General features: G+C 41.5%; 1 protein-coding gene across 1 annotated transcript in view; it reads right to left on the bottom strand.

The window, feature by feature from the left end:
- Positions 1 to 19,252, bottom strand: part of lrfn2b (leucine rich repeat and fibronectin type III domain containing 2b) — a 94,957-nt gene that overhangs the window by 56,762 nt on the left and 18,943 nt on the right. Inside the window, 1 exon segment of the mRNA XM_077017897.1 lies at positions 13,642 to 13,708. The gene's annotated coding sequence lies outside the window, so the exon portion shown is untranslated.

Raw genomic sequence — 19,252 nt, 5'->3', positions numbered from 1 at the left:
CATCCGTATACAAACCCCTCGCTTCACAGATGCCTTCAAAAAACCACGAGGACAAACCATTTAAACTTTAAGAAAGTTCGGAAGCTTTGAACCAAACACAGAGAGCAAACTGCCTGCGAAAATACAGCTCAGCATTGTGGGTAATATTTGCCAAGGGGCAGAATGTACCACAGTCTTACACAACCACACAGAGAACAGAGTCAACAAGCATCTCCACTCCCTAAAGCCCCAGTCTCCATTCTACTGGTTATCATTCAGCATGCAGCTCCGGCTTATAAATGTTGTAAAAAAACCAGATGGGCGACAACAGGGAGTGTGTGATGAGAGCACGCACGCACGGCGTCCATCTGCAACCTTTGCTTATTACGCTGATGCAGTCGTGTTCAATTAAAACGTGTCCGCGTAGCCCGGCGGCGTGGTGGTGTCGGCGCTTTAACTTTAGAATAAGACGCCCCCACCCCTCCTCTCACCCCAACTTTTGTGCTTTCTCTGAACGCTCCCTCTCTCTCGCCTTGCGGTCCAGTCTTAAGTCTGCTGTAGGAGCTTAGCACCCAGGGTGGGCAGCTGCTCCACGCTGTCTGGCCCACTCTGCCAAGCTTGATTAGAAACGCGCGAACTTCGCGCTCTCTGTGTGTTCGTGTGCAGAGTTTTAGAAGGATGAGATCAAACAGAGGGTTGACAGTGCAGAAAGACAAGAAAAGAGGAGAAGACAGCCCTGTCACACAGCTTAATGTTTATGTACTCTGTGTTATTAGACTTTTTCGCACACTGACCTTCAGAGATCAGCATCGGTTTTGTTGGAAAGTTGAAAACGCAGACCGAGAACACCTGAGAATACAGTGTTCCACGAAACCGCTACAACAGGACGGCGAGACGGCTTTAACCTGAAACGGGAAAGCAGTTCCTGTAATCCTGCGTCTAATCAATGATACTGTGTCCATTAAACTCGAGGCAGGTCAATAAAGCACTGTGATCTAATGTTGGCAAATCACATTTGTGAGTTGGGGGAAAAAAAATCTGCTGATGTAGGAAAGGTTCCTTATGCCTGTGTCCTAGTTAAACCTGAGTTAATACAGATGGATGGGTTCATGTTTGGCTGGTATTTGAAGCAAGCAATATAAACAAAAAGACATTAACGAGCCTGCAGAAGTGCAGATGTAGCTAAATACTGCAGGGCTGCTGCTGTGTCTGATGAAGTCATAACAGCCACACACAAGGCCATGCCATTACCATGTCAGTGTTACCACTGTGTTGACAGCAGTCCACCACCCAAGTGATATCCAATCAGCAGGGGTGAATAACTGACCATCTGTGCATGTCCAGAGTTTGGCTCCAGTCTATAAACGCACACTTATAAAAAACATAAGATTGATGCACCTAAAACAAACACCACTGAGTGTAAACAGAGGGTGTGCATTTCTTAATAAAGTGCACTACGAGTGAATCACATGAACAAACCCGATGTCGCAAATCAACCAGTCATCACTTACGGGTCGCGTTTATTATAGGGTAGGAGTTTGATCTTCAGTGTGGAGTTCTCCATGACTGCTCCCCAGTTTTTCTCAACATATTCCGTCGACTAAATTGCGAAGCTTTCTCTGTCCTCATGAACTGCCGTTTGTCACAGATTGGTGCTCTGCTGGGTAATTGACTGTAACAGTGTCTTCTCACAGAGCTACAGTGGAAATCAGGCGATTCACTTCTGGCCTGCATGCTGCTGTCCAGGAGCCGAAGTCCATGGGGAATCCAGCTGGCCACCCACCCACGGAGACGGCTTGCCGGACTAGAAGCGTCCTTTCCCCAGGGTCGGACATACTGATCAGCCAGGTGTCACGGAATATGTCCTGCTCTCCGGCAAGTGTGCTGAGGCTCTTGGCAATGTCACATGTCTGCTGGTTCAGAGAGATGTGACAGTAGACCACACACACTCCGAGTGTGTGATTCTTCCTCGGCTTCCCAGATTTACCGTAAAATAAGACACCGGACGAGTAAGTGAAGATGGACATCTGTGCTGGGTAAAAAATAAAGAACTTAAAAAGGCTGCAAAAGATCTGATTGCAAAGATATTTTTTTCATATGCAAAACCCAACACTTACGTTGTATATCATTAAAGAGTACTTGAAGGGGAACCTTGGCAGTACAATAGCATCTTAACCTCAGTGTTTACAGTACATGCGGGGGAAAGCGTGGTTTAGGAGGATGGCTTAAAGATGAACGAGTTGGTTTAGCTGGATTTGTGTTTTCATTATAAGTCTTCAGTTTAGTCTTGGCTACAGGAGGCTGAAAGTCACCCCAACGTTACAGTCATGGACAATCCATCGCCAGTACGTCAGGACGGGAAGAGCCGCGTGTCGGACCTGGAGAATAATGGACCGAGGAGCAGAGCTGCACCTGCGGGACTTGCGGTCTGCCAGGTGTGACTGTGAAGTTCATTCTCCAGCTGATCCTGTTGCCCAGAGCTTTACCTGTATAAGACACCGTGTCTAACGGCCTTCCAGGACCAAAGTATGTTCTGACATACAGGCTTATGGGATGGAAAAGGGAAGAGGCGTATGGGCTTTATTATCTACCGCTACACTGAAACGATCTTGAGGCGCCGCTGAAACCTTGGCCTGCCTACACAACATTGCATAATGTAAACCTAATCAATTTTACAAGGACAAGCAATTGAGCGCACCATGTAGCTAGGTTATTGTGGATGACAAAAAAGTAAATCATTTGTCAAGGGTAATTTAGGTGATCTACTCTGGAGCTACAGGAGACAGCAAGCCAATGTTCTCTTTCAGGAGTGCGTGGATGCTTCCTGGATGTTCTGACTGCAGTCGGAGAACAACGGAGCTCAACGGAGAACAGATTCAGATCACAGCCATGTTCACTTTACCGCACTTGTGAATATCCTTGTGAATAGGAACATGCAATTACAAATAGCTCTAAAAGGCAAATAAATAATAATACTAATAGTAGTAATAACAACAAAATCAGCACCTGCCTTGACCAACATTTAGTCCCAAAATTTGGTCAAACCCATTTTAAACCAGGCTCAGGTATCCAAGTTTACAAAAAGTTAATACTATGTTATCAATATAGTTTTATTGCTTCAGAGACTAAGCAACTTGACGTCAATTTTAGATACCACCTCTGCTTGGTCTTTACCTTTATCGTGAAAAAACCTGCATAGGTTTATGTGGCTATTAGCCAAGCCTCAAAACCAACATTGTCCAGCATGACGGGTATTGCACTGAAGGTCCTGAAGGTACTGCCCATGTGGTTTGTATACCACTGTTGTTGGGATTGGCAGTCATGGCCTGGTGGTTAGGGAACTGGTCTTGCGACCCGAGGGTCGTGAGTTCGATCCCCAGACCTGATGCCATGACTGAGGTGCCCCTGAGCAAGGCCCTTAACCCTCAATTGCTCACTTGTATAAAAATGAGATAGAAATGTAAGTCGCTCTGGATAAGGGTGTCTGCCAAATGCCATAAATGTAAATGATTGTGCCAACCTGGCCCCTCCCATCGCTGCCTGGGTCCTCCCAAGTTGTGTCCACATCTCTCAGTTAGTACTGGGACAGGGAAGTCAAAATGATAGTTTTATGTATATTGGAGATATTACACATTTTTCTGCATTGGGTACATTCACCCCACACCCTTATTTAGGTGAGATTATCTATTTCAGGAAAAAAAGACTTGGTATAGGAATCAGCCATTGGTTGCATAAGGTTTTGTGTGCAAATGCTACATCAAGTCTACAGCCCACTGACCTTACCAGCATCCCAGAATCTTCAAAACCCATCAAGTGTCTTGTGTAGATACAATGAAGTACCAATCGTTGAGCTTATTGCTGTTCTCCAGTATACAGACATTTCTTTTTTCCTTTCTTTATACTTTTAGTCGATTAACCGTGACAATTGTAGTCACGTCAGTCACTAACAATGAGTGAGCCCATGTCAGACACTGCCTCTCGTCACGTGACCATCACACGTCATGGTTTAAAATCACATACTTTTGGGTGTCTTAAATTGCTGCCTTTATCTACGTTAACCTTTCCATTTAAAAATATTTTAGAAATCGGCTGGTTCATCTTTCATCTCTAGCCTGTGGTAATCCAACCTTTCCTCCTTTTGATGCTGGTAAATGGTTTACATTTTTCCTGCTGCAAATTTCTGCATCAGCAAATTGTTGGTGTATTCCAGAGCACGTTGGGCGATGCGTGACTAAATGCATGTTCACTTATTTATTTATTAACCACAGTTCTGGTAACTCCTCTGTCCTCACCTGCCCTTGTCTTTCTTAGCTGTGCTACTTATTACCGATGCTTAAGTACCCCTCGGTCTTCATCTTCATCTTCATCTTCTTTATAGATATTGCAAACTGTTGTGTATATATGCATATCTGCACAACAAAACCAAGAGGGCTACCCTTATTAAACTGTACAGTGATGTTCACCTGCAGGTCCTTAATCAGTGATGATCACATGCTGGTCCTTAACCAGTGATGTTGACCTGCTGGTCCCTAACCAGTGATGTTCACCTTCTGGTCCTTAACCAGTGATGTTGACCTGCTGGTCCTTAACCAGTGCTGGTGCTTTGTCTATTTCTGCTGCTTTCCTTGCAGTCTGTGAAGTAGTTGACCAACTGACTTTGGTCCAGATAAAAGGCATAAACCTAGAGACAGTTTGTGGCTCAGTGACGTTCTACTGCACTCATATCTGACTTGTCCATTTGTCCCAAATTACAATTACAATTTAACAAATTTACAACATGGGTCCAGAAATAGTCTGATATATTTCTGAAGCTTTGTTCAACTCTTGAGCAAACCATGCAGATAACACATTTGACCCCACTGTATGTATAAATGCATTTTTGATAATCAACAATAAGGAATGACAGGACACCTACGCTTGTCCAGTGCGTCTGTGATTTGCTGCAGGATCTGGGACAAGCTCCCATCCACCATTTTCCTATTAGTCCACATTCCATTATTTACCTGTGGTCTGCCACGTAGCTCCACCCCTACCCACCCTTGACCAATAGCTTGTTAGAACTGCAATAGCCTCGCCCACCTCATTAACATAGAATAGAGACATAAATCCATAAATAAATAAATCCTTAAAGAAACAAATTAATAAATAAAAGAGACAATTTCATGTCAAAACTTTATGGGCTTATTTATTGATTCCTATTTTTATGCTGCACATTTATTGATTGATTGATTGATTGATTTGTCACCTTTCACCCTCCATAAGCTACACCAGCTTAATAAAGATGTTTAACTCTGTTCACAAACGGATGTTTCGCAAATATAACCAAAACCATAACTGGTCACATGAGAAATACTGTGGATACCTTTTTAAACTCATTTGAAATAAATGAATCGCATTTTTTTTTACTCTATACTTTGCATTTCGTAAAATTCTTTATTTATACATCAATTCTCTTCTGTATATTTACTACTGCTCTTTATAAAAAGCAAACGGATATCTTATCTGATTATCTGATTAATTGGCAAAGTAATTGTAAGTATTTAATTATTAAAATAATCTATTACTACAGTCCTACTCCACTGGTTCAGTAGCTTCAGAACACATTCGAATTCATTGTTTCAATGCATCCGCATTTTATCTGCCACACGTACGCTAAATTCATTCTGTCAATCTGTGAATTAACTGAAATTGCTCTCATGTAAGTCCTGATGCCTTAAACATTAAGCTGGGTTGCTCAACACTAATGTGAGAAGCACTTGCAATCAACTTCCACATTTTCAGACCAGCTGCCACAGTCGTGCCTCTTGCCAAAGTTAGAGATAATTCTGGTGGTGGGCCCCGATGAGACAGAACGTGCCCCAGTACAAATTTCCCTGGCTTTTGACATCAAAATGGTGTATGTAGTGTGCATGCCCACAGGCCTGTTTTGAAGTCACTTTACACACTCCTCCGTACCCGGCTGCTGACGAGGGAAGAGCACGATGCAGGAAATGTTTCAAATGAAAAGCCCACAGAGCAATGACAAAGCATTATGGGTAACTCCAGCTCTGCCCCAGACAGGGAAGGTGAGCGTGTGGGCCTTTAAATGGAATAAGGCAACGCGGATGTTTTATGCATCAAGCTGCATTGGTTACGTCGACGGATCGGTTGCTGCTTCCTCCGGTTTCCCAGCATCCTTTGCTCCACTCAGGGAGATGCTCTCACGGCCGGTGCAGGTTACCGAGACAGAGCGCCACAGCTTAGGACATGACACTAAAGCGAAATGACACTTTCAAGTTTCACTGTGGTTATCATTAATATTTGATAACCAGGCAAGCAGTTGTTAATACCGCAACAGGAACCAAAGTAAAATTATGTCCCGTCATTTGTCACAGGAGTTGTATGTGACTTCTGCACCTCTGCAGTAGTTTCAGCAGGTCCACACATATACTGCATTTTTTTTCAAAACAGAAATAATTAATGAATATGAAAATGTTAGAAGATCAATTGAAATATGAAGCAGCACAGCAGCAGTTTTCTGGTAATTAGCAACTTTGTGCATTTTCTTTTTGACCCATGGAAGAAATCACAAGAAATTTTGCTTTTAAAAATATGAAAAAAATAAATTTTGAGCTCCAAAAAAGTGCTGAGTAAAGTGTAGTGCCTGTTCTTAAATACTTTATTTTGGGTTTAATTGGGTTTCTCTTTATCCTCTGTATGCTAGTGTACATCCACACTCGTCAATCTGGTCAATCTGAAGATGTGGTAACCAATCAGAGTCAGGGAGGAAATCCTGGGGGACATCTGACCTGGGATCAGTCCAGTCATACAACAACCTACACAACACATGCTGTATCGATGCTGTATGCACATGCACATGCCATATGGCTGTATCAACATTTATGTTTATTAATATTTATTTAAACATTTATATTCTTTACCCAGTATGAAACTGAAGTATTCAGGTATCAGTGCAGTACTTTAAATTTTCAGCAGGTGGAACCTCAAAAAAAAAAAAAATAGTGGCTTTAGGAAAGGTTTACATTTTCATCTTGGATAACTATGAAACAGCAGCTGCTAGAAAATGTTCATTTAATTCAAGGTATAATTGCAAGCGTTTCAACATTTGTGAGTTCTAATAACATTCTTTGTTAAATCCTTGGTGTAGTTGGTAGAAGGTTAGAAGCTACTAGCTATATTCAAGAATTATTTTACGATTTAAAATTTTAAAAACAGAGACACGTTTAAATGATACTTTAATTTCTCCCCATTAATTGCATTATGAGTCTTAGCTATTACATTTTAATGTGTTCATTACATTTAACATTAATGTACATAACATTAATGTAATGTGTTCATTACATTTTAATGTAATCAAATTTACATTTGAAAATTGTTTGCATAAGAGATTGGGTATCATATCATATTATTAAGTCCATATTTTGATACATATCGTATCGTGAACTTACTTGCAATACCCATGGCCTAACAACAGCTGTGCAACAGACACAGAAATGCAAATGTTTTTTAAAAATGCTGTTATAAATCCACATCTAGCGCAGAGCTCTTCTCGACAGAATGCAGGTTCTGTACGAACAGACAGAAGGGCAACTGTGCATGTGAAACCACCAGAAAAATATGCCAGATGCTTCTTGAAGACCAATTGCCAAGTCAGAATCAAACAGAGGGAACACATTCAAAACACACTTACCATGTGTCCCATATAGAGCCTTAAACAGCTATACAGCTTCACAGCTTACCAGAACAATATATGTGTTGGTCTGCCAGCCACAGCACAAGACCCAAATCCAAGCAAAATGAACAGCATATATAATGTAATATACAAGTAAAAAACAGTCACGGTAGCAAGGCCATTTATGGAAACATGTTCCCTACAGTCAGCACTCCTCCACACCCAGGCCTGGTTCTATTATTGAAACGAGCTCCTTCGACAGGAGTTGTGCTTGTGCTATGAATAGCAGCCACATTATTTTATTATGTGCAAGCCAGTATGTAGGTTGATTCGCTCCTCACCATTCGCTTAACTTCAAAGCTCGTTTTTGGCATGCGGCTCCCCTGGGCTCCCCCCTGTCCTCCTTTCAGCTCTGCACCTCACACTGGCGATCAGGCAGCGGGAGAGACGTAGGCTCCAGAACAGGGACGGTGCGGGGGGGGGGATGTGACAGACAGGAAGGAAGCAAGCGTGCTCCCACGAGCTAGCCGGCGGAGAGCGAGAGAGTTTAGACCGAGCAAACGTACGTTCCCGCACGTGGTTCTCCATGCGGCTATCGGGGACGTCTCTCTCTCTCTCGCCTTCATTCCCGTTAACCGGCAAAACAAACTCGGGATCGATTCCTGTCCGCAGGTTACGCATCCCCGCGTCAAATGGACGCTTCTAATTGCGTTCAGATTAACGAGGCTGGACAGGCGCTCCGGCCACATGGCGTCCTTACGGCCGACGAGGAAGGCGCCGGTCCATTTCTGTGAGGACTCGAGTCAGTGAGCTGGAAAAACGCTGTGGCTTTAGTGAAGGTGAAGCCCATAAAAACTGGAGTGGGGAACTCGTGCCAGAAATGGACTCACAGCAATGAGAATCAGCACCCAGCTGTGAAAGAGGGATGCAGACGTGGATGCAGAGGGAGAGAAGTGGACAAGACAGAGAGAGAGAGAGGGGGGGGGGAAGGAAACAGAGAATGATATGCAGAGAAGGGGAGCTTTGCCCTCCCCATTTGAAATCATCAGAGGAATTCTGACAGGTGGAAAATACCATGTGAGAGCAGTAGGAGATTGCCAGCATTTTTGGAGCAATGTGACAACATTATTCCTGAGCATAAACTCTGCCAAAGCCTGTTATCCTGAGGGACGAGCATAAATCCTAAACAGATACTGTACGGAGGAATCCACTTTACAAAATGTCCACATTGCTAAAGGAAATGAAACCACAAACCTGCCACCCTTGAAGGCAACGTGTCTTTAAATGACATTAGGAGCGCAGGCCAACAAGAAACATGGGTCACAATCTCACTGCTGAGGCCACCAATTCTCCTTCTTTTCTGCCTTGACACTGGGCTCATAAAGGCCTTGATAATTAACTCAAAGAGATGAATCAGCCCAGTTAAAGGAAGAAAAGCACAGACATGTCTCCAGTACTGTGACCGAGAGCCACTGTACTCAACACTAATGGGAAATTGCATCTTTGGCTTAATGTGATTAAATATGAAAAAGCTATGATGAGTTTGATCTAAGTAGGCCCGAATGTTACTGTGCAAACCAGAATGATTGAATCTCACTGCCTAAGCTAATAAAACATCCAATCTGTTGATTACTTAATTAAAATACCCTCTGTGCACCTGTAGTGATAAATAATAGATTTAATAGTACCTTGTGATTAAAGCCTCCCAGATAAGGCACAGAGAGATTATAGTGGAATTGATCAGATCCAGTCTTCGTAGGAATCAGCACGGAGCAGAGATCCTCATTCTGAAGGTACAAACAGGTTCTCACTGGGGAAAATGCTTTAGACACTTGATTCCTGCGTTCAGGTAAGTTTATACAAATGCAAAATTACCCTGATCAGTAATTTAAAAAATAATAAGTAACCAAACAAACAAAAAGAGATCCCCAGGATGTTCATTGGTTCTCCAGTCAGGGGTGTGGCCGTGGCCATACATACAAAGAAACGGGTTGGGGGTGCGGGGCGTGGGGGACAATGTACACTGAACTGGTTGATTTTGGTCTGGACTCCTTTCTGTTGAGATTTTTCTTTTGTTTTCTTCTGTTGTATTCAAGTTGGCCAGAACTAACTTTGGCACACTTGACGTCCGTTGCCCCGCAGTACCCATTAGTTAGCATAATGTTCGTTATTATCGATGCGGGCAGCTACGTGTTTCACAGGCATTGTTTGTTCCACCACTGGAAGTTGTAGCCCTGCCCATCATGCATCACCTTTTAGAGCAGCAGTCCCCAACCTTTTTTGCGCCATGGACCGTTTACATGTTAGACAATATTTTCACGGACCGCCCTTTAAAGTGTGGGGGGTAAATACGATGAAATAGAATGATATGACTGGCATAAAAACAAATATAAACCGCATAAAAATAAAACTCACCATTACATTGAATTAGTGGGAGCCTTGAGCTTGTTTCTCCGAAATGAGCCGGTCCCAAATTTTTATATAATTTTCAGAATAAAACATCACTCAGACTCTTACAATAAATGTCTACTTTTCTGCACATAATTCAGCTTCTGAGCAGACCTTAGCTAAAGGAGATTGTTTGGTTTTTTGGATACACATTTTTTTTATTTTGCACAAGTTGTATAGAGGTCGTTTTTCCTGCAGAAGAGGCTCTTGATCAGAGTCAGATGGCTGTAACGTACAGTTAAACCACACGGATCCCTCCTGCTGATCTCACATCACCCCCAGCAGGGGTTGTTTATGTTGCCAGAGAGACGCCACTGTCAGTCATTATGCGATCTGACACACCCTCGTTGTTCTGAGCATTAGTTTGGTGTTTTCAGAGCAAATATTTATTTAATGTAACATTAAATGTAATATGCAATGTACAAATTAATGTAATATTGCATTTTTTATAGCATTTTTTATAGCTGTAGTGTTATATACTGCACTTTTCATTTTTATTAAATCCAGTGGGCATATGCTATTCCAACCCTGTGACAGCACGCGTTCAATATTGCGATCGCGATCTCACAATATATCGGCGAGATCTAGCTCCAGGCACAATACCTACATTAACCGTGCTCCTTGGGGTCTTCTAATTATCCAGACACAACTGGAGTGTCGCCACTACATTTCCTGAGGACTGAGCTCTGGGCCATTAAGCAATTACATTTTAACAATAAGACCATACAACCTTACATCCTCTACCACACTGCCTTCTGACAACAAAGGGAGCGAGTCTTTACACACTGGATATGCGTGCCAGGAGCATGATGGGAGGATGGAGATTGGTGTCCAGTTAGCTGCAGTGGAAATGTGACCCTTCTCCCCATTCCGAGCACACTGGCACGACTCGGCAAAAGAGGTGAGAGGTGAGGCAGCGAGCAAATGAACTGAGCCAAGAGCTTCTAATTGGTTCAAGCAGCACAGCTCGGCATGTGGCAGCGGGTCATTTGTGGCACGGTAACACAGAGCCAGTGCCTCTGCACTGGGCCTGCTAATGAGAATCCCGGGCAAACTTGAAATAACTGTTGCATTTGCTGAAGCACATTCTTATTCATATGCTGTCATTTTCAAACTCTTCATTCTTGTTCTCGCTTGCTCTTAGTCTGTCAGCCATCTATCACCCCGATTTTCTCCATCCGTCTCTTCTAACTTACACACACACACGCACACACACACACACGCACACACACGCACACACACACACACACACACTCACACACACACACACACACACACACACACACACACACACACACACACACACACATGCACACATGGCAGGAGGGCTCACAAAATGAATGGCCATAGAGTTACTGAACCCCATTCCTCGCTGTAAAATGAACCTTTAGAAAATTACACAAAGGCCAACTGGAGATGCCATAAATTGGAGGCCAGGATTTCTCACCAACACAAACGAGGAAGAGCTAACACTGAACTTCTGGTCCACACATATCAATCATCTCCTAACACTGAACTTCTGATCCACACATCTCAATCATCTATTAATTGTGAATTTCTGGTCTACACATCTCAATCATCTCCTAACACTGATCTTCTGATCCACACATTTCAATCATCTCCTAACACTGATCTTCTGATCCATACGTCTCAATCATCTCCTAACAGTAAGCTTTTGATCCATACATCTCAATTATCTACTAATACTGATCTTCTGATCCACACATCCCAATCATCTCCTAACAGTAAGCTTCTGATCCATACATCTCAATCATCTCTTAATAGTGAGCTTCTGGTCCACACATCTCAATCACCTCCTAACACTGATCTTCTGATCCATACATCTCAATCATCTCTTAATAGTGAGCTTCTGATCCACACATCTCAATCATCTCCTAATACTGATCTTCTGATCCACACATCTCAATCATCTCCTAACAGTAAACTTCTGATCAACACATCTCAATCATCTCCTGTCCAATCCCCCAGTCTCACATGCCCACCCCCAACTTCGCCCTCAGAATGACCCATTTGTATCAACCTGTCAGTCATGAATTAATACCCTACTCTGGGCCAGTTACTGAAGCCTAATACACTTTACTGGTCCCATTGCTATAAAGCTATAAATAAAATTTGCATATTGAAATGTCATCTGTCCGAGGCTAGCTAAGATCCAGTACTGGTACAATGAGCAAATAGCGCCTGCTTAAAATACATGTAGACAATTTCCAGCAATTACATAGTGTTTAGCTCCATAGGTATAAGTGTACCCTATTTAGCAGCACAAATGTACCTGAAATAACAAAACAAAAGGGGGGATGCAGAGAGAGTGGGGGGGGGGGGGGGGGGGGGGGGGGGGGGTTGTGCAGAGAGTGAGAGACCAGCATTTGATTACATCTTTGAGCAAACGCCGATCTGCAAGCATTAGTGCAGATGGATGGTAAGTAGAGTGCAAACCGGCACTGCTGTCCCCACCTTTTGCACATCTAGTGGAGATGGGTCAGAGATTTAGCAAAAACTACATCTCTGTTACGTGGCTAATGACCCACATGCTGTCAAGCAATCTATTCCAGGAAAGCCCTCAAGGGTCACTCAGCGCTGGGTGTGTCGTCACCACTGAGCTCAATCACTGTACTAGAGTAACGACGGGTTTTTCAATGTAAATGAAAGAAATGAATAAAACAGGCAAACAACAAAAAAAAAAGACAGAAGTTTGACATCTAATTGGCTTCGCTATAAAATGAGAACCGTGTTCCTAGTGGGTCTGTCTGTCAGAACTGAAGTTTAAAATTCAATGAGCCCTTTTATCCTGACTAGGAACCTGACAGCCTCCAAGAAAACCAATGTTCCAGTATCAGTCTGTTATACTGAGTTTGGTCCAGAATCACTGGAAAAGAGCAGAAAAGGCACATGGAAACAAAGGTGATCTCTGAAATGGGCCTACAAATGATTCATTCACAAACAATTATTCTCAGTCTTATTGAGCCAAGAAGCTTGTGTTTTTAATTGAAAACGTTATGATTGCAGACCCACAGATGAAAAATTCACAGTACCATTCAACTTATCCAACTTTATTCACCCTTATTCACATCTTAAAGGAGCTAATTGTGGTCATTATTCACTTCAGATTGAAAATCTAATGTAGCACACATACACAATACCCTTGTCTTCCATTGTCAGCATTGTTGGATCAAAAGGAACACAAGGAAAGGTTCCATAACCAAAAAGACATAAACAGACACATTACTGGTAAATGTATTACATTTAAGGCAATAAATGCCTGAAAGCTCTAGACACACTTGCCAGGAAGAAGACTTGCCAAGTGCATAAAGGAAAATCAATGAGATGTTTGTTTAGCCCAGAGAAAAGTAAAACATTATGCTCCAGTACTAACTCATTTCTAAACGTTAAAACCATCCAATAATACTTTAGCTTCCTAGACCTGAGTCTCAAGGTTTTTAGTTCTTCTCAGTTTAAAACTGAAAGAATTTAAGGAAACAGATTAAATTAAAGTGGCAAAGGAATTAAGACCTTAAACTTACATGTGCCCTATTGAGCAGGAAGTAGCATCCATCCTATCAGTGCCTCGTGTGCCAGTGTGGGGTTAGCCTGCAATAGTGGGAGGACGAAAAGGGAGTTACGGCAATCAGAAATGCTTCCTACTAAGAAGTCTTACAGTATAACGCACACACACATATATGATCCCAGGGTCATGAGTTAGAAATGTAAGATTGCTTAAATGAAAACCATCTGCAAACCATCTGCAAAATGCAAAAATGCAGAACTACACAAAGCTATGTAGTTCTGCCTATTAGCTACTGTTATGCTAGTGTATTACACATGAAATAAGCTAAGGACAGTAGCTAAGAATCAAAGTTCAGGAACGAAGTGAGCCTTGGGGACACACTGCCTACACACATTTAATGAGGGAGTTCACCTCTTGAAAAGCCAAGTATGTATTACGTCAATGCTAGATTCACAGGTTCTAGCTCAGTTCACTTCTTATTTTAGCATGTACTTTGTCCCAGTGAAGATAAGCCACATTATCAGTCTAGCATACATCCTCTTCAAGATTATACAATAGCTTTAACCATGGTAAGTGCTCTGGGGCTGACTGGCTACTGTTCATCCTGGGTCTGTTTATTGTGAAAAGCATGACATTTCCCCCCTAGTATGACTTGAGGGAAATGTCAAAAATTGTTTATAGCAGGGCCGGCGCTAGGGGGGGGCTGAGGGGGGCATTGCCCCCCCAAATTGTGTCTTTGCCCCCCCAAGCACAATGCAAGCAACGGCTTTTTTTAATTATCTCTGAACCAATCACAAAAATGCATTTTGCTTTACAGCGTGAAGATATTTCCTTGCTTATTCCTGATTGGTTCTTTGAGTCATATAAAAATCGGCAGACCGCCCCAAACGGTTCAGTTCTGTAGTATGTGTTCTGTTAGTGTGAGTGAAAGGCAGGTATACACTCTTCTGAGTTTAAACTGACTTCCACATGGTAATATTTGCTTAACTGTGGTTTGTCGTTGCTTTAATGTTACTTACCTCTTGCATAGGTGTTGCTTAAATTATTTTATTAGCCGTTAGCGGTTAGGCTAACTTGGTTCTCCTAAACCTGCGCGAACGGCGGAAGCGTTTAAATACTTGCCGCGCAGTGTTGTCCGAAACGATATGTGGTAATAAAAAAAACGGGAATGAACATTTACCTGACGAATTTTAATGTTGCTTTTTCAGATTTGAAAAGTGCTGGAATTTAGGCTAAAGTACTTGAAAATGCTTGAAATTGTAACTACTTCGTTTCACAACAATATCTGTCTGACTGAACAGTTCTCTTACGTTAACAATACGAGCCTCTTGTAATTCCAGGACGAAACATGAGCGAACGTGAAGACGTTAAGATTGGGCGTTTTGAAAGTGTGATTTAAAATGCGAATCATTTTGAGTATATGTATAAATATTTAACTTAATTAAGTTTAACGTGCTGAGAAATATTGAAATGGACCTTGAAAGTGACGTACAAGTGCTTTAATTCCACCTTATAAAGGTGGATGAACCCGGCAAACGTGACTGTTCTCATTGCGCTGAGGCGCGGCGCGCGCGAATTTACAAAATTCGAGAGGTGCACGACCTCACGAATCGACAGCGCGCGAGGCCCTCTTTAACTGACAGTGCTATTTCCCTCGCGCAAGCCGTCGCGGCTCATGATTTAAACCATATATGTCAAAGTAAAGGTCCGCTAGCCAGATCCGGCCCGTGAATTGATTATCTATGGCCCCCTGGATGATATTTAATTACTATTAGAACCGGCCCGCAGGCCACAGCCAATGCAACGGTAGCCCACAAAGTCACTGCAGCGCGACGCGTCGCGAGGGTCCGCGTGGCGAAAATGACGTAATTGCAGTGGCTCCGCCCATGCGCGAGGGTCTCGCGCGCTGTCGATTCTCGAGGTCGTGCACCTCATTGATCTATATTAATATAGATCAATGGTGCACCTCTCGAATTTTGCGCCTCAGCGCAATGAACAAAGTAATGTTTGCAGGATTCATACACGTTTATAAGGTGGAATTCAAGCACTTGTACGTCACATTAAAGGTCCATTTCAATATTTCCCAGCACGTTAAACTTAATTAAGTTAAATATTTATACAACATATACTCGAAATGGTTCGGAAAAATTTGCTTTTTATCACATTATTTAATGGTTGTTTTTTTTTTTTCAAAACACCCAATCGTAACGTCTTCACGTTCTCTCATGTTTCGTCCTGGAATTACAAGAGGCTCATATTTGTTAACGTAATACAAGAGAACTGTTCAGTCAGACAGATATTTGTTGTGAAATGAAGTAGTTACAATTTCAAGCATTATTCATTTAATGTACAGGACATGTGATTTTTCTTTGAAGGAAGTTTGCTTTTATCTGTTTGCCTGTTGAAAAATGTTTTCACTTGAAATTACTGACAGATCCATAAAAAAATATTGCTTTATTCATTTAAGCATAAATAATATACACTGTGTTAGGTCTTGGTTCAATAGGCTATGTGCAATCATTTCAATATGTTTTAATAAACATTGAACCAGTCCGGCCCTCGGCTTGTAGCAAATTTGGCTTTTTGGCCCTCGGTGTATTTGACTTTGACATCCCTGGTATAAATGATTCCACGGCATCACAGCCAGTATTGTTATACTGTGCATAAATACCGCATTGCACCAGTACGTTTCATAACATCAATAAAAACTTCAATACTTTACCAAATTTTTTACTATTAAAGTGCAGTAGATAGATTTCTTATTTTATGTACTTTCATATTTTTTTCTTTTTCAAAATAGAAATGTGACGAATACCCCCTTTTTTAACAGAATTTGTATCCTTTTGTTTTCTTTATATTTTAATTTCCCAATAATATAAATATTCTCACTCATTCCTATTTCTGTACCTGTGTGTAGGTACGTTTGTCAGCTTTGACTTAAATTTGTATTAAAGTCTTTCAAGAAAATAGAGTTGTTCTATTAGTAATGGCAATTTAATTAAGGGGGCGTATTGAAATGAAATACAATTAGATAATCTTTGTTCTCCATTTACATAATCAACATGTATTTTTTAATCATTGTGTTTTAAGTTCGAAAATGTGCATTTTTATTTCTTTACCTAATACATCACTTTAAGCCAGTATCAATAGTCATCATTCATGCACAAATCAAGCCTTGAATATATTTCTGGCTTCATAAACATGACTATCGACATGCCCCCTCATTATGTTTTACTGCCCCCCCAAGCAAAGCAGTCCAGAACCGGGGCTGGTTTATAGTGAAATTATAATTCTGGTTTTAAGAATTAGAGGCAACTGTCAATCTGATTAGTTGCTTCACTCTATAGAAAAAACCTTTCATCACATTATTTGCAGCTTACCAACATGAGCCTATTGGTAAGCACATGTGTTTTCACTTCCAGTAGTTTAACAAAGGTTCAGGTGTTACATCTCTATGATGACTGTTACTAGAAAACAATTTTAAATGAGGATCGGTCACACGTGGACCCAAATTGATGCTAATACTGATAAAATATCCATTTAGAAATATCCTAGTCTTAATGCATCTGCAGATCTTGCAAACACATGTTCGTTTAGTGCTTAGTCGATGCTGTGGCAGTGTGCAGCTGAGAAGGCCTGCTCTGAAGTCTTCTCAAAGGCATAATAAATTAGATCTTTAACAGCTCAGGCATGTATTGACCGTGTTTCGAATTCCAGTACAGGGTTAATAGAAAACAACTTTGTTGTGAATATTTCACATTTGCTAAAGAGATGCTTGACCAATAAATAAATACAAAATATTATGCCCAATGGCAAATTGGAAAAGTTATAATGACCATAGCTTCACCAAGGTTAACCTGTTAACATGTATTGTTCAATTGGACATTGGACTGTCTACAACTTAGTTTGAAAATGTATGTTACCTGGTGCTTTTTCTGCATGCATAGTTCAGTCATCTCCCCACTCTAATACATCCCATTTAAACTAAAAAAACAGCCTTTTTAATTACCAGAGTTGAGTCAGATGCATTGAGCGCAGACTAAGAACTAAAATGTTCAGTGCAGGCCCACTCAGGTACCCACACTGAGTAACTGAGTGCTGTCACTATTCTGGAAGAGCAATTGTGCACTGTTTTATAACAATGTGTGCTTTTAAATCTGAGGTGAAAGAACTACTACTGCATCAAAGCTGAATCCACATTGGTGACCGGAGCATATGGCCCAGTGATTTTGCGCCAAATAAAATCCTGATCACCATCTTGTCCCAGTGGTAAGATCAAACGCCTCTGGCCAAAAGCCTTAATCACAGAGGAAAATAACAGGAAGATAGAGGGTAATGGAAGAAGAAATGGATGGAGAATTAGAGGATAAAAGCCATATACAGAATACATGATCAAATTAGGAAAACTAACTGAATAGAAACCACCAAATCTGTCCAAAAACACTATGTGAACTCTTCCTCCCTGTAGGATGAAGATTAGTGCACGTCAGAGGGACGCCAAGTGACATATGTTCCGTTATTTATAGCCAACAGATCCACTGACAGGTTCGAGGGCCACTTAGAGAGGTATTATTTGGAAATCTAAGGACGCACTTCTGCTTGAGCCAAGTCAGTGCAATCAACACTCATTTACATGATGAGCAAAGCAATGTAAAGACATTTCCAGTTTGCAGTCCCACAGCATTATACAAATGAATGGTTATGCTGTTATGTGAAGTTAGACATTTGGGTTTTATAATCAAGTGTTTAAATATGTTAACCACGATGCCCCCCTAATCTATGCCGCATAAATTGATATTCATGATTCATGGCACCTGAAATAGGTCATTATCTCAGCAGTGGTGTGGTTGAGAATGGGAAAATAATGTATTTCCGGAAAATAAGAAAAAATATAAAATAAGAAAAAATCTGCTCATTTTAAATACACCGCCCATCATAATTATTGGCACCCCTGGTTAAGAAGTGTTCTTTGGCTTCTAATAATCTTTTTAAAACAATAATATGGCACAACAATGCAAAAACGAAAAATCTAAGCTTTAATTTAAGTGCCTTTATTTAATAGGAAAAAAATTACACATTAAGAAATAAATCTTTTGAATGATATCATGTGTGCCACAATTATTGGCACCCCTGGTGGTAGTACTTTGTACAACCTCCTTTTACCAACAAGACAGCACTTCTCCTATATCTCCTAATCTTCTCCTATAACTCTTCACAAGATGGGAGAAAACTGAAATAGGGATCTTTGACCATTCCTCTTTGCACAACCTCTCTAAATGGTCCAGAGTCCTGGGATTTCTCTTGTGCACTCTCCTCTTCAGCTCACTCCACAGGTGTTCTATTGGGTTGAGCTCTGGGGACTGAGATGGCCATGAGAGGAGCTTGATTCTGTGCCTTGTGAACCATTTTTTTGTAGCTTTGGCCACATTCTTAGGGTCAATTTCTTGCTAAAAGACCCAGTCTTCAGCTTTTGGGCAAAGGCCACCAGATTCTGATTCAAAATGTCCTGATATTTCAAAGATTTCATGATCCCATGTATCCTTACAAGGTTACCAGGTCCTATGGAGGAGACACGGGCCCACAGCATCACCGATCATCTCCCCCATAGTTAACAGTGGGCATGAGGT

Source organism: Brachyhypopomus gauderio, chromosome 9 (genome assembly GCF_052324685.1).
Source record: "Brachyhypopomus gauderio isolate BG-103 chromosome 9, BGAUD_0.2, whole genome shotgun sequence".
NCBI classification, from domain to species: Eukaryota; Metazoa; Chordata; class Actinopteri; order Gymnotiformes; family Hypopomidae; genus Brachyhypopomus; species Brachyhypopomus gauderio.
Note: the sequence above shows the minus strand (reverse complement) of the source record. Positions and strands in the feature narration are given on the sequence as shown.